This window comes from Rhinolophus sinicus, linkage group LG13 (assembly GCF_036562045.2).
Source record: "Rhinolophus sinicus isolate RSC01 linkage group LG13, ASM3656204v1, whole genome shotgun sequence".
Classification (NCBI taxonomy): Eukaryota; Metazoa; Chordata; class Mammalia; order Chiroptera; family Rhinolophidae; genus Rhinolophus; species Rhinolophus sinicus.
In genome coordinates this window covers 17,206,955-17,228,496 of record NC_133762.1, presented here as the reverse complement: position 1 = coordinate 17,228,496, position 21,542 = coordinate 17,206,955, and the positions used below count along the sequence as shown (strand labels likewise).

The 21,542-nt window shown below is 58.7% G+C and overlaps 1 long non-coding RNA gene across 2 annotated transcripts; it reads right to left on the bottom strand.

The window, feature by feature from the left end:
• Positions 1-388: 388 nt before the first annotated feature.
• Positions 389-7,801, bottom strand: LOC141568171 (uncharacterized). Of its 2 annotated transcripts, XR_012491212.1 has the most exons (4): positions 7,282-7,801; positions 2,776-6,850; positions 1,404-2,668; positions 389-1,280 (listed from the first exon to the last, which is right to left on the bottom strand). It is a non-coding gene; the product is annotated as an uncharacterized LOC141568171 (long non-coding RNA). The 2 variants fall into 2 exon arrangements; XR_012491211.1 differs by having other exon boundaries at positions 1,404-6,850.
• Positions 7,802-21,542: the final 13,741 nt, after the last annotated feature.

The window sequence follows — 21,542 nt, the reverse complement described above, 5'->3', positions numbered from 1 at the left end:
GAACACAAAGGCTTTGGGAGACGGTGAGGAGACACATCCTATTTACGTCGTCACTGACTAGACAGCAGTGGGACTAGAGGGGGGAGGAGAACACACATCTGTACACTGAGAATAACAATAACACTTGTTCTCTTCTATTTCTGAAGCCTGCTTCAATTATGCCCTTGCAGCTCAGACAGGCACTTTCGCATGTGTGCAGGTGGATTAATAAAAACCCATTGAAATGCAAAGTGCGGCCCCCACTCTGCCCAGAGAGGCAGCCCCCCCTCCCCCCAATCCCAAGTGAGCCTGCTCCCCCTGGATCCACTCACGCACATGCAGGTCGGGCGTGAGAAACCAGATGAACCAGACGCAAGACTCACAGGGTCACGGCTGGAGCCCCCCCCCCCCCAAAGACCAGACAGAGGGCAGCACGCAAGTCACACAAGCCCAATGCAGTCTCTCTTGACATTTTCACCATCTCCACCCCTGATTTGGAAAAAATAAACCTAAGGGCTGATTTATTTATTACCCACAAAACACGCATCACAGCCGAACATTCCATGCACACCCTGGACCACATTTCCCTCCTCGTGAGGCCGAGGGGCATAGAAATAATCAGGCGCTCGTCTGCCCTACACCTGAGACAGTCACGGGGTGCGTGGCAGGCCTGCCCAGTGTGCCCGGCCGTCCCTAATGCGCGGCCTGCACAGTGGCTGTGGTTCGCGCGTTTAAGCCACAGCTGGCCTTGCCTGTGCGGGTGCCACGCCAAGAGCAGGCGTGCATCCTGCCCTTCCCGGGCTGAGAACATCGCTGGCTGCCGGACAAGGCATTTCTCCTCAGCAACTGGGTAAGCCTGACATCGCAGAAAGGGCTTCCCTGAGTAGAAACAAAAACAAAAGAGAAAGCCAGCCGCATGGGACGACACTCACCCTGTGACTCGTGTCACACGAGGCAGGAACAGTGACCGCACCTCAGCCTCCGTGTCCAGCCCCCAGACGAAGCCACCCAGGCAGGTGCAGGGCTGGGTGCAGGGGACACAGCCCAGCCTTGCGGGCTCATTCGTGCTGTGTGATGAGCGGAAACCAGAATTTAAAGATATGCCTAGTAGTTACGCCTACTTTATTCTCTTTATTAAAAATGGTGGCAGACAACATTTCATTCTGCCCTATGGTGAAGATGAACTGCTTGTAAGCTGCCAGGCGACTGTGGGTGGTAGCTCACTCCCAGGTGAGGGCCAGGGCTCTGCCGTATGTGAGAGGCCTGTCTGTTCCTCCGAGGGGCCGGGAGGGCTTGCAGGCCTGTGAGCAGAATTGATCAGTTCTCTGGAGAGACCTGGGACCAGCGTCAGCACCGTGATGCGTTACACATGGGCGCTGGCCCGAGCCCTGGTCCGAGGCTACTCTGAAGGCAGAACAGCTCACCTGAGCACATGCACTCACAGCCCAGGCAGGCAACCAGAGCCAGCAGCACTCCTGCAGGGAGAACGTGCCAAGGCTGTGGGCCATGGCGGGGTTTCATCTGGCCTCATGAAGACCCCAGCCCAGGACGTAAGTCAGGAAGAGGGTCTTCACACACTTCTCAGATTCGAAGACCAAGGTTCAGAGAGGGCTAAGCAACTGCCGGAGGTCACACAGCAGCAAGGCCTGGAGGAAGGACGGACCCCATATTCTCTACTAAAGCAAAGGTGTAGAGGGGGGCTGTCAGCAACAGTGAACCCCCAAGGGCTCATCCCCAAGGGGTACAGCCTCTGCCATTCATGCGCATCTCACAGCCTGGCTTGTCTCATCCCCAAGGGGGAAAGGGACTCCCTGTGACCCCACCCAGGACTTTGTGTCAAGGGGGAGGGTCCTGGGTAACAGGTTGGCCTTGTGGGAGAGAAGCTGGGGCAGTGTCCACCTCAGCTGGAGACAGATGGTCCACATGTTGGTCAGACGCCAAGCCCTCTTGGGACACCATATGCAGCAGAGTTGGGCACCTGGTCACCTGAAGCCAGCACTCCATGAGCCAAGCCCTGCAGGGTGGTGTCCTCAGGAGGGACAGGTCTCGAGAGTGACCAGGGTCCACTCTGTGTGACAGCAGCCACCCCATGTGGTCCCTGGCCTGGATCTGAGGAGAGGGCTGGTGCAGGCCACTAGCGGGCGCCCTTCCCACCAGCCACACATCAGCCCAGAGCCCCTCACCATCCAGCCGCTTACGCCCAGGGCTCCCGCCACGCCCATGCCTCACACCTGGCTTTCCAGAAGCTCCAGGCTGCCTTCCCTCCTGAGGACACAAGCCCCTCCTCCTTGTCCCCGCTGGGGCACTGCCCGCGTCCAGCAGGAAGGAGCAGAGGGTCACAGAGCTGCCAAACACCTGGGCTCAGCCTCGTGTGCGTCACTCGTGCCCAGTCCGAGCCCAGTGGACGTGGGCCTCCTTCCCCAGGGTCACCTCCCTGGATGGGCGTCCCTGTCATCCCCAGCCCACCAGGGTCAGAGGTTGACGATGATCCCGCCACCGAGGGGTCTGCTCAGAAGCCAGGACTCAGGAGGGGGCAGGACGCCCCAGGGCCTGAGATTTCTGCTCCAGAAAAGCTGGGCAAGAGCCTGACTCCAGCGTTGTCCACCCAGGTGGGCTTGAACCTGGCCCCAGGGCAGGGCCTCTGTTGCCCTCAGACGCCGCGTGTGCAGGGCGTGTTGGTCTCACTTCCCTGCCAAACGGGAGCCCACAGTGGCTGCTCTCTGTATTGTGCTGCTGCCAGCACATGCCATCTATGCCACATGGCAACACTGCAGGGACCCCACAGCCTGGACCTACCCATGGGCCCTGGGCCCTGGGCCAGGAGCAGAGGAGATCGAGGGTACTCCAGGGACGTGTTCCATCCTCCAGGCTTTCATGGCCATCCTAGCTGACCCAGTGTCACCAGCGCCCTCGGGTCCCCCTGGAGGACATTTCACAGACACTGGCAGCTCAGAGGTGGCAGTCGAAGCTTTGAAGTAAAAAGTCCTGGGTCAGGATCCCACGTGTGTCCTCACCAGCCAAGCACCAGGACACACAATGACCCCTCTGAGCTTCGCCCTTCTCCATGGAGCGGGTGGGCGAGCCTCGATGGCCGAAGGGACATTAAACCAGGTGACATCCAGAAAGCTCTTGGTCCTGATAAAGGCGAGGTGTGGGGCCACCAGACAGACTGGGCAGCCGGGAAGACTGGCACCAGGCCAGACTGCCCCACGCCTCTCCTGCCAGCAGGCAGGTGCAGCTGACCATAGAAAGCAGCTCAGATATGGAGCCCACGACCCCACTGCGCGTCGATGCCCTGGGATGCCCAACCCCAGACTCTCCACAGTCCGGCAAGGTTGGGGCCAGGGCACGAGGACGCCAGGCTGACAGCCAGTCATGGGGCTGAACTTGGAGTCTTGGGCCCTTTCACAACCCTCTGAAAGTGATAGGTCTTCCTCCCAGAAAGGGTGGACACAATTCTGCCTCTGATTTCGAGGCTTTATGAACCCCTGAGAGGTGACCACAGATGACCAGGACACTGCATGTGGATTAAACATCCCCGGACTAAGTGCCAGTGGGAGGAAACATGAGGTTGGGATGGGGACCCCGGGGACAGGAGCTGAGGCTGCTGAGGTCCCCAAGGACACCTCCCCGGGCCCCATGGTGGGACTGAACTCACAGCAGACACTGACCGCATGGCCACGTGTTCCCTCTGCCGGCCCAGTGAGAGGGTAAGAACCAGGGCAGGAGGCCTTTTGGGAAGAAGCCCATGAAAACGCCATCCCTCGACTTACCGTTGGGCTCCCTGGAAAGCAGCCTCCTTTGGACAACCAGGCGGGGGTGAGGTGGACGCAGGGCCCCTGGGAAAGGCTGGGTTAGGACGGTCCCTGCAGGCGGCCAGGAGCCTCCCCAGCCCTGAGGCCACCACTACCCTGCCCAGGCCAGATGCCAAAGGCTGGGTGTTCACTGATGGCATCGAGGACCCGCTCTGCTGATGAAAAAGCCTGATCAAGCCTTTAAAATATGAACCCAAAAGGCCCACTTTAATTAGGTTAATAGACAGTGAATTAAAACACTGCTGAATAAATCTTCTGGAAAAATCGTTTTCTGAGTTCAGGTTGGAGGCACTGGATCAGCCTAATTGGTTTGGAACTTGCTGGTTTGGGATTTGAGGGGACGTTTACTTCCGTATTAACGGATTGTGTGACATCCTGAAGCGACTGTGCGGAGACGGGAGCCCTGGAATCTACAAACCCACCTGCAGGGCCCATGGTCTCTTCTGGGGGGCAGGTGTCCGAGCCCTGGTTGCCTGCTGGGCGGGCACTTGTCAGAGGGTTAGATGTGAGTGCTGGGCCACAGAGGCGAGGGAGACCCCACGGCAAGCTGCACAGGGAGTGAATAAGGAGGCATCCAGGGCTCAGCAGACACCAGCCCCAGGGATACAACACACCTTCTCAGGGGCCCATGGGGAGGCGAGCCCCTCAAATTGACTGTTAAAAAAATAACTCAATAAGATTCAAAACAGATAAGCAGTATAAATCTTACTGTGATCAAAATTAATAAAAGTAGAAAATAAAAATGGAAATTAAAGTTCCCCAATTTAGTTCTTTTGAAGTCATGAGATCAAGAGCAAGTGCTCCCTGCAGATGGCAATGGGTGGGGGAGACCTTCACGGCCTTGAACTCCGAGTTCCCAGGTAGATATTCTAATAAACTGGTGGGAGGGGCAGGCAGCCCAAGTCGCTCTGAGAAAGAGCCACAGGGAACGGAGCCAAAGTTGACGCGTTGAGGGGAAAGGCAGCAGAACGCTGGGGTTCAGAAGCTGACTCTTGGGGGAAACTAAGAAGCCAGGACTCTAACAGCCACCTGCCTAAAGCACTCGCCTCGGGGCCGCTGGAAAAGCGCGCCAACGCCCTCAGGAGAACGGACAACAGGGCAGAGGCGAGTTCCCCACGTGCTCGCGGGAAGCGTGGGTTTGCGGAGGCACGCACAGTTGCCTGGGGCCTCCGCAGATACTCGGCAGGTCGGGAGCTCACGCTTCCTTCTACCACCGTTTCTCACGCAGAAAACAGGCAAATATACCAGGTCTTTTCAGATTGGAACAGCAACATTTTTGTCCGATGTCCCATATTCAAACAAACGTATTTGAGGAAATAAAGACCGACTTTGAACTCAGCCTGTGCGCTGGGACACGCAGGGACAACCTGGAGAAAGTTGCCTGGGGCAGAAGACAGTGTTTACAACCAAACATATCCACAGTTTCCTTAGTTCCAGTGGAAATGACTAAAATCAAAGAAACGAGTCAGAATTAATGAAAAGACAAGCTGCAGACTGGGAGAAAAGATTTGCAAACCACACAGCCAACAAAGGAAGCGTATCTGGAATATATAAAGAGTGCTCAAAATTCAACAGTGAAAACAAAAAATCCAGCTGGAAAATGGGCAAAAGACATGAGGAGACATTTCACCAAAGAGGATATATGGGTGGGAAATAAGCTCATGAAAAGTCGTTCAAGGTCATCAGCCAACAGGGAAATGCAAAGTAAGCCCATAATGAGGTATCACCACACACCCATCAGAATGGCTGAAATTATAAGTAGGGACCACATCAAATGCCGGCGAGGACGCGGAGAACCTGGCCCTTCGTCCACGGCTGGTGGGAATGGGAAACGGAGCAGCGTGGAGTCTGAGGAAACCAAGAAGCCCAGCACCTGCACCCCCGGGCGCTTACCCCCGAGAAACAAGGACCTGTCCACAGGTACATAGCCACGAGCTCATCCGGCAGGTGAATGGCTAACACAGGAGGGTGCAGCCATGCAGTGAGGCGTCCTCAGCACCAAGGGAAGACCCTGGGGGGCTCTCCAGGGCGTCACGCGGAAGGAAAGAAGCCAGTCTCAGAAGGTGACATACTGTGTGCTTCCATTTACATGAGTCTTGAAATGACAAAATCACAGAGCGGGAGAGCAGATTAGTGATTGTGGGGATACTTTGGGAGGAGGCGGGGTGGGAGGGGGCTGTGAAGGGCAACGAAGAGGAAGCCCTTCCTGGACATGGAGCGGACCAGAGTCTCAGTCATGGTGGGGGGGGCACAGAAATTGCACCTGTGACGAATGGGGCAGAATGGGACACCCGCCTGCATACACACTGCTCCGGCCGAGAGGCTGTGCTGTCACATGAGATGTTACGTGTGTCACAGATGAGGAACTCACACAGGACCGCTGTGTGCTGCCTGTTCTGGCCACTTCCTGTGTATCTAGTCTAATTATTTCAAAGTAAAAGTTGTGGTTTTTTTTAAATAACAGCAGGCATTGCTTTGTTCTGGATGAGCCAGACCCCAGGCATTAGCTCGTGTCCTGAAGGGCTTACGCTGCCCGCAATCTTTTGGGCTGCTCACGGCTCTCCCAGGAGCATCTTATCTCACGTTCAAAGTGATGAAAAAGCCTCATTGTCATAACAGCAATTTTTAAATCTGTTTGCACAGCAAGCTAGCAGCCACCCACTGCAACTGCCTTGCAGAGAAAGAGAGTCAGGGAACAACACGGTGTCAGCCGCCCAGGGTTCTGGACGTCCTCCTGTGCGACACAACACATTTCACCCCAACACAGACCACAGACATGGGTGGGATGCCCGCTTTGCAAAGATGCATGGAGCTGCACACCCGTTTGAAGACACACTGCCCAGCGCTCCCCTAATCATTGCTCGAGCGTATTGGGTTGATACACTCGTGGTCACGCTGAGGCTTTTATCTCCGACGGGCAGGGCAAAGGCGCCACAGTCAGGACTTCACTCTGTGCACAGGACAAATATTCCGGGAGCTGCGTCGTCATGGATTTTTAAACCTCTGTGCCGACGCCGTCGTTAGCTTGCGGGAGCAGCAGCTGGAGTATTAACAAGCTGCAGTGGAATATAATTAGACCCCTTGTTCCACCGAATTTGCAGTGCTAGCTGGAGACTCTTTGCAGTGCATCTCATGGGGCTGGAATTAACTTAGCTAGACTGCAGTTTTGCTCGTGGGCTGACGGCGGGTCCCTCAGGTCCTGCTGGCTACTCCCCTGGCCCCATTCTGGGCCCAGCTGTACCCATCTCCTCTGGCAAAACTTCCTGGTCTCCTACCTGGTCCCGGTCACTGATCCCTCCAGCAGCAACTTCCATTCCTGTGCCACTTATTCCAATATCTTCTGAGTGCCCAGAGTGTTCCAGGCTGGGACTTGGTGGGAGCAGTCACTGCACCCTCCTGGCCCCCCCCCGCTAAGCCCTCAAGTTCCCCCCAGCCCAGCGGCAGGAAGCCTGCACCCAGCAGAGCAGCAGGACCCAGCCAGACTCACCTGGGGGCAGGTGGTGCTGGGGAGCTTACACACTCAGCAGGCTCTCTCCAAAAAGGAAGGTTTTGAGCTGCTGCCTCCAGGCTCCAGTACCTGCGAAAACCCAAGCCTGGCTTCTGTCAAGGGCATCGTGAAGGGGGACCATATTTCCAGAAACGCCCAGCCCAGCTCCGGGCTCCACGTCAGCCTCTCTAACCAGCGTCCATGTGCTGATATCTGCTGGAATTGCACTGACATTCTGCATGAGAGAAACCGGTCTGCGTGATCCCAACCACCAATGTGAGTATTTAATTTGTATGTTTTGCTGGCAGCTCTCCAGAGACTTTGAAATTGCCCAAATGACTCACTTTTTATCTCAGCACTTTGACACTGTGTACAGCCCACCCAGGATTGATTTGCGTCACAAAAATTGACCCACCCTCAGGTTTCTGGGTCCCATGAAGACGTGCAGTCCCGTCCATGGTGGTCATCCTGCTTTTGTCAGCTCAGCTCTGTCCAGCAGACCTGGCGTTCGCAACATCAAGCCCAGTGCCTCGACCGGGAACCGAAGCTGCCTCAGGTGTCACCTCAACCAGAGCTGCCCACAATCTGTTGGGCTGCTCACAGCTCTCCAGACAGGCTGAACCAAAACTAGGTTCAGACATGGGAGACTCAGAGAATGGGGGTGTTTGGGGTGTGGTGTCTCTGTCACTAAAAGATGGAGCAGAGGCTCCCTCGAGGTTAGAGAGCGGGGAGTGTGAGAGGAGAGAGAAGCAGTGGCTGCCCTCGTTGGCTGCGGCTGAATTCTGTCCCCAAAATGATATGTCCTTACCCCGTGACTGTGCACATGACCTTATTTGGAAACAGGGACTTCATAGGTGGACCTAGTAAAGATGAGGTCACACGGGAGTAAGTGGCCCTAAATCCAGTGACGGGGTTCCCTGTAAGGAGGGGAAGATTCAGAGACGCACAGAGAAGTCCATGTGACGACAGAGGCAGGAACAGGAAGTGATGCGGCCACTGGCCAAGGGGCCACTAGAAGCCGGAGGAGGCAGGAAGAATCCAAGCCTAGGGCTTCCGGAGGGAGCATGGCCCTGTGACACCTGGCTTTGAGCCCCTGTGGATCCCTCTGCCTGCCTTGCCCTCTCCCGGGTCATGGATGCTTGGTGTGTGGCTGGGTGAGCATGAAGCGTGGAAACTGTCCCACCCTGTCTCTGCCTGTCGCTCACAGACTGGACACCAAGCATGTCCGAGAAGCCAGGTCTGGGCAGGCCCAGCTGACGTCTAGATTATGAGATTGAAGGGGAGGTGCACGGGGCCCCAGGTCTGCAATAACCTCTTATACTGGGGCAGATGGGGAGAGCGTGCCAGGGGCCTGGGGCGGGCAGGAGGCAGAGCACCGATTGGCCTCGTCCCAGAAGGCAGGAGGCGCTGTCTTTCCATGGAGTCCCCGCTGGGTCTGGGCTATTTTTAGAGGCAGAAAGAGAATTCAAGATGGTTCGAGGCTGGAACACATTCCAGGAAGGAGGAGGCTGGAGGCAGGCAGGGCTGTCAGACATTTGGGAGGTGGGGTGGGGTCAGGGTCTCTTCTAGGTGACCCCAAGGTCCCTTGGGCACAAAACCCCCTCAGTCCCCCTCCCTCATCACAGAAGCAAGCCTGCCTGCTGCTCTGGGGTCTGTCAGTGCCGTCGCTCACTGTGCAAAATGGCCTGGAAAACCTTGGGATGCAAAGAATCCGAAAAGAAGGACCCTGCATTCACTATTTTCTTTCTGGAAGCGAATTGACACACAGCTGCATGGCAGCCTGGACTTCCTGCCGGGACATTTTCTGCCAGACCTAATGGAAACATTCGTGCTGCGGGCAGAGGGCATGAACGTCCAGCATCCAGGCGGCCTGGGGAGGTGGTCACCCACTTTCCCGGGGAATATATAGTTCATGCCCATGTGATGAGTGTCATCTGTCTTGGGAAGCTGAGGTGCTGAGCCCGGCCTAGCACCATTGACACCCAGATTTGTTTCCTCACTGCTCGTCCAAGCCTAATACTTTGTGTCTGAAACCTGCCTGCTCCGTGAGAGGGTGCTGTACTCCCAGAGGCTCGGCATGACTGCTTACAACGCCCGAGCGCCAGGCCCACCAGGGAGTCACTCCAGCTGCTGCTGAGGCTGGTGGTGAATTAACAGCTGGCCATCCCTGGAAACAGCTGGCCCAGGACCTGGGTGGACGTTCCTGGGGCTCCTGCAGTATCCGGCTCTCCAGGAGAACGTGCCCCCAGCTTCCTGAGAAAAATAGAGGGAATGCAGTGGGCTTTGCCTCAGTGGCCGCCGGGACACGAGAACTCCTATGGGAGGCTTGGGCGTGCCCAGTCCCCTCAGGAACGGGCTCTGTGCCCACCTCAGTGTGCTGGCAGCTGGGCACCGGCACCCCGCGTCACAGCTGCCCCACGGTCTGAACGAACAGCACAGCACCCAGCGACCCAACCTGAGGGTGAGTTTAAAAGGAACGTTTATTTTTAGAGTGTGCTTTCAAGTCAGATCACAGCGACACAGGTAAATTGCAATAAAAACAGTGCACTTCGCCCCAGAGCCCACTCGGCAAAGTGCAAAATGATTTTTCGCAATAACGGTGGCGGCCGGACTTCAAAGGTCAATTAGATCAGCTGAGGGGCACCCTTCATGGAGAGTGTCACATCCCAAGGTTTCCGGGCTTCGCTCCAGAAGTCCTTGTTGGTATGACGCTGTTCCAGGGGTGGGAGGACCAGCCTGCACACTCTTGGCCTGGAGATTTGGGGAGCTGGCTCTCCAGGCGCTGACCTCGCCGAGGCACAGATCCCCTTGGATGATCCCGATAGACTCATCGTGTGCCTCTCACTGTGCCCCTCTGGCTGCCTGGGAGGTGGGGGCCAGCGTAGTCACCATTAACAGGGATTCACAAGCAAGCATTCCATGTGACCTCAATGTGTTTGGGATGCAGACTGTGACAAAATCAGAAAAACAAAACCACCACCACAGTGGGAAAGCACACAGCTAAGAGAAGACTAATGCACAGAGAGGCTAAGGGACTTGCCTGCAGCCACACAGCAAGTGTGCGGGGAACTGCCGTCTGGCCCCCGAGTGTGTGCCTTAATTGTCACCATCGTCCACAAGAGAACACATGTGGGTCCTGTCCCTGGTGACCCTGAAAAGATGGCTAGATGGGGTACTACGGGCCCAGGGTAGCCCCCCTGAGCCACCTGGGGCTCCAGGAGCAAATTGTCTGGGCCGCCCTTTGTGGGATGGAGAATGGAGGAGGGACAGAGCCCACCTGTGTCCTCCACAACCTGGGAGAAGATGGGCAGTGGGCGGAGTAGCACAGACGAGGCCAGGGGGGCTGCCCATGGCCATTTGCCCCCCAGAGGGCGCTGTCCACTCCTGTGTGGCAGAAGTGATGCAGAGCCTGGGACCTCGTCCACTCCCTAATCCTCATTCGATGTGGGCTCACGCAGCGGGCGGCCTCCCAGGGACACAGCCCCTTTGTTTCACTTGGTGTGTCCAGGGCTTTTCCAGGCGGCCACCGGAGGGCCTGGGCTTGTGCTCCAGGAGAGAAGGTTTTCCGAGCTCCGGGGCCTGGAGGGGCTGAGGTGGGCCCCCACTTCCCTAAGCCGCTCCATCTGGGAACTAAACGAGGTGCACCTTGAGGGAAGGGCCCTCGTGGGTCCTCCGTGGACAGCTGTGAGGGTGAGGCACGTACTTACTGTGTGACAGGGCCCAAGTTCCTCAGCCGCTCTGTGCCTCAGGCTCCCCGACTGCCAAATGAGGGAACAACAGGTCCTGCAGACACCTGCTTGCTGACAGGCTCATGTGACACCCAGCACGGGAGCCTGGGCGCTGCCGGCCTGGCTGCAGTCAGGTCTGCCCCACACACGCCCCTGCCCCTGCCCTGCGCACTCCAAGACCTTTGCCCAGGAAATGAGGCCACACAGAGCTCCCCCTTGCTATAGGTGCGGTGTTTTCAGTACTGAATTTAGTCAAGACAGGAATCCCATTTCGCTAATGGATGAAACTTTGTCCCATTTTTATTAATAATGATTAAAACCTGGTTTATTATTCATTTGTCCTCTCTCCTGCTGGGACTTGGATCACAAAGTGATGTTCGTAGACAGCGACCGCGATGCCCCGCGTGCTAGGGTCGGCCGCACTTCACGCCCCCAGCAGAGGCGAGGCCGCACACAGCCAGCAATGACGTACCTCTGAGTTTTTGTCTTTAGTCACAATAAACTCATAAAGATGTCAGAGGTGCTCTCATTTTGATAGAATGCGGAGTTATAATTGGTGACCTATTTTAAGCAATTTAATTTCCCATGACCTGTTTTCCAAATTAACTCAGTCAGAAAGGCCGTGTGCTGGGAGGGGCCGTCCACGGTGCTGAGAGGTCTGCGACTCGTTTAAAGGTGTGTCTCTCACGTGTTCACATGGAAAGCTGCTGGGTGATGCAAAGGTTTCTATCACGTCTACCGAAGCCACAGATTTTCAACAAAAGCAAAATCGAAGAAAAGGAACAAGGACCTTGTGAAGACCTGTGAAGTCAGCAGTGAAAGCCACAGCGCTTGACAAACCCGCCTGAAACCCTTCTCACTGCTGGAATGCGGGAAAGGCTTTGGGCAGTGGCTGCAGCGCTCCCGGGTCTTCTGGCTCCTTGGTGGCTCACAGGACTATGAATGACTCCATGCTGGGAGTGGTCAAGGCCCTTCCACAGCCCCCCAGAGCTCCTCCCACCAGACCTGTCAATGGTGGAGTGGGGACATCTGTGACAGAGAACCAGAACACCAGGCTTCAAGCTGGAGGGTGTGTGAGGTGAGGGTCCTGTCCTCAGGGAGGTTGGCTTGGCTGGAGAAATGACACCCAGCTGTGCCAATAGTGACATAGTAGAGGGGCAGAAACCCTGTCAAATGCACAGCATGGTCAGCAAGAGGACAGCCTGGGGGCGCCGGGCCAGCTTCCTGACCCCTTACAGCACCAGAGCTTGTGAGACACGCAGGCTGCCAGGCCCACCCTGCTCCTGCATCCAGCGCACGGCTAAGGTGGAGAAGCATTGCCGCCCCAGAAGGCTTCTGGAGGAGGGGGCGAGCCTGGTTGGGGGCCTGGGAGGACAGGTGCGGCCGTGGAGGAGGCAGCAGTGGCCCCTGAGCACAGCATCGTCTGGGTCCTGAAATTCTACGCCTCGTGTCGTGGTGTTGGTGTGGCCCTTGCCTCATCACACTCCTCTTTCAAACGCAGAAAACCGCAGGAAGGTACCCATACCCCTGGGTGTGGGGGTGTGGGCCCAGCACTGCTCCCAGCCTGGAGACCCGCATGGCACTTGGAGGGCAGGGAACTGTGTCCCGGCTGAATCCTGCAGGTCATATGCCCAGGCTTGGGATTCAGGGTGCTCGGGGAACTCATGGATGATGGATGGTGGATGATGGATAGATGGATGGAGGGATGGTGGATGGCTTTAGTCTCCAGAAAGTAAGAAAAACTGGCATTAAAAAGCAAGATGAACCGTCCTACACTACCAACGGGAATGGAAAATGGTACAGCCACTTTGGAACATGGTCTGGCATTTCCGCAGAAAGCTAAATATAGACTTACCCTATGACCCAGCTGTTCCACTGGTGGGTGTATATCCGAGGAACGAAAACACACATCCACACTAAAACCTGTGTACAAGTGTCCACAGAAGCTTTAATCTTAATGGCAAAAAAGTGGAAACAACGCAGAAGTCTATCACGTGATGAGTGGGTAAAATGTGATCTATCCATACAATGGACTCTCATTCGGCCATGAAAAGAAACGAAACACGGAGCCACGCCACAGCAGGGGTGACCCTGGAAAACACCGCACTAAATGAGAAGGCAGACACGGGAGGTTCCGCGTTGCACGGTTCTGCATATGTGAGCTCTCTGGGACAGACAAACCGTAGGAGACAGGATGAGTGGTCGGCTCAGGCCGAGGGACTGGGGGAACGGGGAGTGACAGCTGAGGGGTGCAGGGCTTCTTTCTGGGGTGATGAAAATGTCCCAAAATGGACGGCGGGTTCCGGCTGCTCAAGTCTGTGAATAGACTGAAAATGGCTTAGCTGTACACTTTATGCAGGTGAATTAAACGGCATGTGAATTGCATCCCGATAAAACTGTTATAAAAAAAAAGGAAAAGGTTAAATCACAAAAAGTGAGCTGGTTGGGCCTCATCCTGCTTCCTCACCAGGGGATGGGACTTGCGTCAGGACTGGAAAAGCAGGCTGGGCCTGGGGTGAAGGCCACGTGTGTGGCTGCCTGTGGGGTCACTGTGCTGCAGGCCCAGGTCACCCTATGTAACAGGCCAGGCCAGGGGCACCCTGTGTCCTGCCCCCCAGGTCACCCCTCCCTCCACAGGGCTCACCAGCTTGGAGGCCCTTGTACTGCAGGTGGGCTGGGGTGCAGCTACATGCCTGTGACAGGGACGTGATGGCCACGTGCTTAAGAAAAGCTCACTGGGGGATGGGTCCCGGCCTCTGGTCAGAAGCTGGGCAGTGGAGGCCACAGTGCAGGCCATTGGACAAATTTCCCCCAGGCCAAGCCCCAGGGACTCCTGGCTGTGGAGTAAGAGGGCTGGGAGTCAGCAGGCATCGGTCTGGTCCCTGTGCCAGCTCCACGGACAAGGTGCAGCTTCTGTCCGCCATGGCTGTGGACGTCCCAGGTGCCCTGAGTGCACTGAGCCCTCGTCTCTGTAGGGAAGAGGGGGGTGTGCGGTGTGTGGGTGACAGCAGTGCTGGGCACAGGGGCCTTGGGACTCCCCCCCAGGGGTCTGCTCTACCCCCCACCCTGGGGGGTAACCTTGCAGCAGGCAGGTGCTCATGGGGGGGGAGGGGTAGGGCAGGATGGGAGGGGTATGGAGCTGTGGGAAGCCTGAGGGCCTGGGATTTTCCCAGGCCCCTCCCAGGGCCCGTCTAGACGCTGTCTGGTCCAAGGGCACACGTGTGGAGGGCAAGCGGCCAGACGAGTCTCCCTGGAGGAGACCCAGGTCAGGTGTCCCGCCCAGGTGCCCTCAGGGCCCGACCAGGCAGGGCCCGTCACCACAGGATCCTGCCAGCCCAACCACTGCAGGGTCATCTCCTGGCCCCCAGGATGGCTGCCCCAAAGAGGCCCCTCAGCCTCATGCACAGAGCAGTTACAGAGCATCCCCCCACCCCAGGCAAGGCAGACACACCTGGCCAGCAGCTGCTGGGCTCCAGATAAGGACCTGCTCTTGGCTGCCAGGCCCCAGCACGTGGCAGGGGCTCCAAGGCCCTTCTGGGTGGTGGGTGGACTACCCCCCTGATGCCCATGCTGTGCCCTGGAGGCCCGGGTGGGGGCCCCAGCACTGGGCGCCCACAAAGCATCTCTCCGTTGCTTCTTCTACCTCAGAGGCTTCTCTTCTGAACACACCTTGTTTCCATGGTAACTGCTTCTTTCCCTCACAGTTTCCACATGACACCAGTGGGGCCTGGCCAGGCACAGCACAGACGATAGTGTGAAGTGACCGCCAGCTGGACCTCCCTTCCTGGAGGGTCAGTCACCCTGCACTCACCAGCCATGAGGGGTGGGGTCTGAACCCCAGGCGGGGCGTCCCTCCCAGGTACCACAACAAGCCCACCCTGGTCCTGGGGGTGCCCCTCCCTCCCTGGAGGTCTTTAGAGAACCGGACAAGCCAGGTGCTCAGCTGGCTCTGTGCAGTCCATCTGTCCCCCTCTTGGGGGCTGGCCAGCTGCTGGCCACCCTCCCCACTCCTGAGGGGGCTTCATCCATTAGGACGAGGGGAAGGGTGGGATGGGAGGGGTATCCACTTGGGGCTGCCATCCAAGGCTCACCGCCTGGCACGTCTCTGTGGAACCCACCTTCCTCCCATCCAGCCGTCTTTCCTCCCGATGCCCCTCCACTGGAACCTGGGCTGGTACCTTCCTGGCTGCTTAGAAACCCCCTAGTCTGCTCCTCCCAGGACCTGTGCAAATGCCGTCTTCCCTGCCCTGGGGAGGGGTCTCAGGGGATGTGGGGAGGGGCACTGCAGCACACAGAGCGCCCAGCAGGAACTGACCAGAGTCCCTCCTGCCCCAGCAAGGTCAAACCCAACATGGGCTTCTGTCAGCAGCCCAGGCTGCTCTCCCATGCGCCCCTGCTCTAGCTGCGCCCCAGGCACCAGCTCCACACGCGGAACAACCTCTCTCAGGCTCCTGGGCGCAGGGCGGCAGTGTGACGTCATGCCCTCGGATCTATCGGAGATTGTCACTGTACAGCTTCTCACCAAGACACTGGCTTGTTGGGCAGGGGACCTGGACAGGGGCTCAACGCAGGGCACGAATAATTTTGCTTCCGTGGCCCCAGGGTTTGTCCCTCTCAGTTGTCACGTGCTCTGGGTGCACCCAGGCGCACACCAGCACAGAGGCCACCGCGGTGAGACGCCCCCCGCCCCCCCGGGTGAGGCAGCAGAACCTGTCTCTGTGCGCAGCCCAGGAGGCTTCCTCCGTTTTTCTGTCTCATGATGCTGATCAAATGTCGGGGGTTGACTTGGGATCCAAGTCCCTTGATTTCTTGATCCTGATGTGCCTGCCGCTGACATCACAAAGTCTGACGTAAAGGACATTTAACAAATCCCCACCCACCTCCTCCCAGGGGGAAAAGAGCCACTGTCCCCCATGTCCTTTTGGAAATGAGAACTGGCCTCCTACCAAACGTCCCCTGTGGGCTGCCCACGCTGGCCGTGCTCTCCTGGCCTGTCCCAGGCAGGGCAAATGGGACCCCAAGTCCCCTGGGAGCCCTGCCTGGCACCCGCATCGGTGCTCTCCCAGACATGACGGTCCAGGCACACGAGGACCAGGGCAGAGGGGAGGTGTTGCTGGCTGGGCACCTCCACCCCAGTGTCCTGGGGTGGCCTGGGACACATCAGTGGGCTCCGCATGGTGGCAAGGCAGGCCCGGGCTCCCCTCTGCAATCTCAGGTCTGGGCTCTGAAACTTATCTAGGCAGCATTGCCAACTCCCCTGGTTTGAAATTCTCCGTAAATCTTTTCTAAGCAGAAAGGAAGTGGCGACATCCATCCTCACACTTTCTCCCCAAGGCTGGCCTCTCCATGTCCACTAGAAACCTCACCAGGGGGCGGGTCCCTCCTGTCCTCTATGGATAGGACTGGCCAAGCCAAGTGGGGGGCTTCTGGTGTCACCCAGGCAGTGGACACTGGGACCCTCATGCACTCCAGTGCCATGCACCTGACACCTTGGTCTGGGAAGCCCAGCACCACCATTGGACAGCACCTGGGCATCCATCATATTCCTTCATCAGCCAGGAGCTGGAGCTGAAGCCCTGCTGCCCCACTGTGCCTGTGGGTGCCGAGGACGGGCCGTGAGGACCCTGGGGGATGGGCAGTGCAGCAGGACAAGGTCGGCCCTTTGGACCAGCAGCCTGTGTGCCCATCTCGTTCTCCTGAGCGAGGGACACACCCAGACGGAGTTTGGGCAGGCGAGCTCAGTCACGGGGCACAGAAGCACTGCAAGTCTCTGGGGCCTGCGGGTGGGGTGGACAGCCACTTCCACACCCACAGGCAACGTGCACCTGTGTGTGAACACACGTACACACACGCACCACGGCACAAAGACGTTTCCACCCTCAGCCTATGGATTACAGGCTTGGGCTTTGGGGAAAAAAAGGAAGAAAGGGAAGAATTGCTAGGCAACCAGCCAGGGGTTGCTATGGCATTTCCGAGGGCAGCTGGGCCAATCAGAGCCGAGTGCGGGCTGCTGTCTGTCAGTGCAGGAAGAGGCTGTGAGGCAGGCTCGGCACACAGGGCGGCTGAATGCAGACCGCGGGCTGATGGGGACAGCGCAGCTCATGAATATTCATTGGGCTGATTGAGGCAAAGCCAATTAACCACTTGGCAGCTTGATTTTCCCCAGATCCATTCACCTCTTTTAACCGTCCGGTGGCTTCAGGGGCAGGCTCCCTGACTTCCCACAGGCCCTGGAGAGCTCTACATGGCAGACCCCTAGCTCCTGCCAGCCCCAGCCCAGACGGGGCATCCCTGCTCCCCCAGCAAGATTCCAATTCCCACCCAGGAGCCAAGGACAGCACAGTGGGGTTCTCCCTGGACACACCCAGTCATTCACCCCCTTCCTGACCTCACTTCCTAATTGGGGAAGTGACAGAGCAATGACCATGGCCTTAGCTGGGCTCACCAATGCCACCTCAGCCACTTCCCAGAGCCCCAGCTAGGCTCATAGGCCAGGCCCCCAGAAAGCAGGGCCTGAGCAAGGGTTGCGCGCTCCAAGGGCAGAGACCAGAAACTGCAAAGGCACTCTATGGGGGAGGGGTCACCACCTGCCGGGAACCCCAGCTGGACGGCCCGAGGGTGAGGACACCTCCAGAAAGTGGGCGAAGAGGAAATACTCTTCCTCGGAGCAGCCCACAGAGAACAGTGTGTGTCTCTGCCTGGCTCCCTCCTGTCCCCCACCCCCTCTGACCACGAGAGGGAGGACGGCCCAGGGACCCCGGCTGGGTCTGTACCAGCAGCAGCCTCACTGACCTTTCTTCCTGTGCCCAGTCTCCAAGCTCCTCCTCTGGGGCGTCCTACCTGCTGGAACACGGCCCCAGCACCCCCCCCCCAGAGGCCCTTCACCGTCCCCCTCGCAGCCCTTCACACACGTTCAAGAGCAGCTGAGTGGGCGATCAGTCCACCCAGGCCTGATTCTCACCCCTGCTTCCAGCCTCCAGGGGAGGGTCCTGACGCCTCTGTCACCACACTACTGGAGCCCAGGGCATGATGGGTGCACACTGAGCCCCCACTGCCTGGGCAGCACCTCAGACAGCCCCCATTCTGCGTCTCAAATCAGCTGCAGTGAGGTGGGGCCAAGTGCTGCAGGCAGGGTCACCCAGGCTCAGGGCGCAGTGTGCCGGGGACCTCCATCCCTCACCCTAAGTGCCCTGGTCCTAGACGACACATGGGCTGGGGGCTGGCTCTCAGGATGTAGGGATCGCTCAGCTGTCATTACTGCCATCTGCCCCCAAGGGAGGGCAGGATGGGAAGCGAATCCAGCAGTCGTGGGTGTCCCCTCCCTGCAGTGTCCCAGGGTCAGCCTGAGCTTCTGCAGAGACCTTCAGAATCCTGGTGTCTGCATGGGGTGCTCAGCCCCACCCCTTCCCCCTGCAGCAACACCTGGGTTCCCTGAGCCACTCCCCTGCACAGGCTTAGGACCAACCGAGGTGCTGGCGTGGGGTGGGGGGCGGCTCCTCACACCGGCCTCACCTGGAACTCCCTGATCTTGCCCTCATGGTCTCCCTTTCCTTCCATCCCATCTGAGTATTAGGCTTGTCTCTCACTCCTTGTCACTGGAGGGGAGCCCAGGAGGCTTCTCGGGGCCCCAGAGTCTCTTGCAATGGTCTGGGGGGCAGGAAAGCTCACCATGAACTCAGTCCTTCTGGGGGAGACGTTGGTGCCCGGGAGGTAACACAGGCGTCTCACAAGGGGCATCTCTCAAAGGCGTAGACCGGGGCAGAGAAACCCAGGGACAGAGCAGTGTCCTGGGGCTCGCCCTCTGACCATCAGCCTAGGACAGGGCACCCTGCATGGAGGCTGTGAGGTAAACACTAACTCACTGGCCGGTTCCTCCCTCAGACCCGCTGGGGCCTCCCATGGGCAAAGCCAGCTGGAAGCCAGAGGTCCAGAGCCCACCACGCAGACTAGGGAGGAAGAGGCCGCTGCACCTGGGAGGGGACCAGCACATCTCGGCAGTCATTCACACCCTAGTGAGAACTGGTATCTGAGACACTTTGCCAAGGGAGTTATAGGGAGAAAGAAGGCTTGGAGACACAATGAAAAACAGGTGCACAAAGTGGCCCCAGGGATGTCCAAGGGTGATGGCAACCACAGTGGATGACCAGGTGGACGTGTCCATTCTTTGCTTCTGCTCCTGCCCAGCAGACACATTCAACTCCATCTCCGTCCTGGCAGGCCCCCAGGTGGACTTGGGGGGCACACAGTACTGGTTCACCCTCCCTTGTCCAGCCTGAGACACATCCAGTAACAGAGACAAGGGCCCCAGGGAACCCCAGGGTCAGCCATGACTGTCCACCCCTGTCACCCCACAGTGGGTTCAGGCAGATCTCCCTCACTATTGCTTACCCTAAACAAACACTAACCCTGAAATGAACACAATTAAATCGGGAAGCACCGCGACTCGGTGCCTCTGCCTCCTGCCGGAGAGGAACCAGCACTACCAGCGCTTGTCTGAGAGCCCACCCCTGAGGTTGGCAGACCCCACCTGGGCCCCAGGACACTCCTCTCAAGTCAAGCCCAGGCCCCTTGGTGTGCACCCTCAGTCTGGACAAGCCTGTGTCCCTAAGAGCAGACAGAAGTCTGAAGCCCCTAGGGCCCCTCCCAGGAACCTCTTTCCTGCTGGAATGACCCAGAAGCAGACGGCAAGGGAGTGTGGAGGAAGCTGTACAGGAGGGGTGAAAAGTGAGCCAGACACTCCTGGAGGTGGAGGAAGGTACAGGGGCCAGAGACAGAGATGGGGTGGGAGGAAGAAGGGAGAGAGGAAAGGAGAAATGCGTGGCTGGGAGAGAGTCACCAGAGATGGAAAGGCAGGAGCAGTTAGCCTAGAGGCAGAGTTACAGATGGCGAGAGAGATGGCACATAGGGGCAGGAAGGCAGGGACCTGGACCCCAGGGAGGCTGCGTCCAACAGGAGGCCCCTCGGGTCCCACCCTGTGACCACGGCTGCCAGAGGCCAGGATCTGGCCCTGCAGGCCTGGCCAAGGAGGGCCCTGCTGCTCCCACCTCCAGCCAGGCCACTTCCGAGGACAGTCCATCATCAGGGACCTCAGGCCCCAGTGCTGTAAGGTGGGTGCTCCCTCGTGTGGGGTCCTGAGGGCTGAGGGAGAAGGGGCAGCACTAGGGCCCCTGGAGCAGGGTGCACCCCATCTCTGTGATGAGGGAGGGGCCTTGGTGGGAGGAACTGGCGAAGGGCCTGAGGAAGTGGGGGGCTGCCAATATCTGAGGGCCAGGCACCCTGCTCCCCACTCAGAGAGGCTAGCCCCCAGGGGAAGCTATCCCCTTTCACCTGCCTGATGGCCGGCTCCAGGCTGTGACCTGAGAGACAGGAGCAATGCAGGGGCCAGGCTGGCCTCAGCCCACCTCACCTAGCCATCTAGGGGCAGGGGTCCTGGAGGGAGACCGCAGGACCAAGGGGGGCCCTGTCCCGAGCTCTGCAAGGTCCAGGCTCCAGAAGGAAAGTGACCCTAAGTGGGTGTTCCCACCCCGGGGGTCCTGGGTGCTGGGTGGGAAGGCGGTCCCGGAACTTTTGTTGTCCCTGCCCCAGCTGCCCCAGTGCTTTCTGGGGGACAAGTCCTCACCCCCTTCCCAGAGGTCATTCGCTGACACCAAGTCTCCTCAGTGTGGCTAGTGGGTGCCAGCCTGGGTCCCTTCCTCACAATATACCCTCAGGGACCCAGGCTGAGCCTGGAGGAAATGGGGTGCTGCTCCAAAGCCAGGACTCAGCCTTGGGGCGTGGGGTCAAGCCCTGGGAGGCCCATGGGGCAGGCAGCTGGCTGTGGCTCTCCTTCCTAGCGGGGTGGTGAACCTCAGGGAGGTGGGGCAGAGGTGCCTGGGAGACAAAGACCTGCTTCCCCCACTGGCCAGGCATCAAGCCAGCGGCCTCACTCCAGGCCCCGCCTGGGGTGGCAGTGCTGGCCTCCAGCCCGGCCAAGTGCCCACTTACCTGGCCCCCCTCCGCAAACACTCCGAGGCCACCATGGTCGAGCAGCTCCACGGCCTCAGGCCCAGAGACCTCCCCGGACCAGGATGGAGGCAGCTGCACCTCTGGGCTGTTGGGCGCTCTGTGGTCTGTCCCTCTTTGTGGGGCCGGGAGGAGGGCGGGAGCAGGGGGGAAGGGCTGAGGCCTCATTTCCATGCGGGAGCCCCTGGCCCCTGAGCGGGCCCCCACCCCATTGTGCTACTGGCCAGGCTCACAATTGCCGCCTTTGTGGTCCCTCGCTCCGGCCCTCAGCACTCAGGCGTGGCAGGGGTCCCGGCCCCCCACCCGCTTCAAAGGGGAGGGGAGGGACTCTGTGCCCATCAGGCCCCATGGAGAGACAGGGGAGACCTGCCTGAGCCTGCGGGAGGTTGTGCTGTGTGTGCACACCCACCCCCCAACCACACAGGAAGAAGCAGCCAGGCAAAGCTTCTCTGAGCACGTGGGCTGGGGGAGCCCCAGGGGGAGGGAGAGCAGACGGTCCCAGCTGGGTTGGGGGCCGCCCCCGTGGGATCA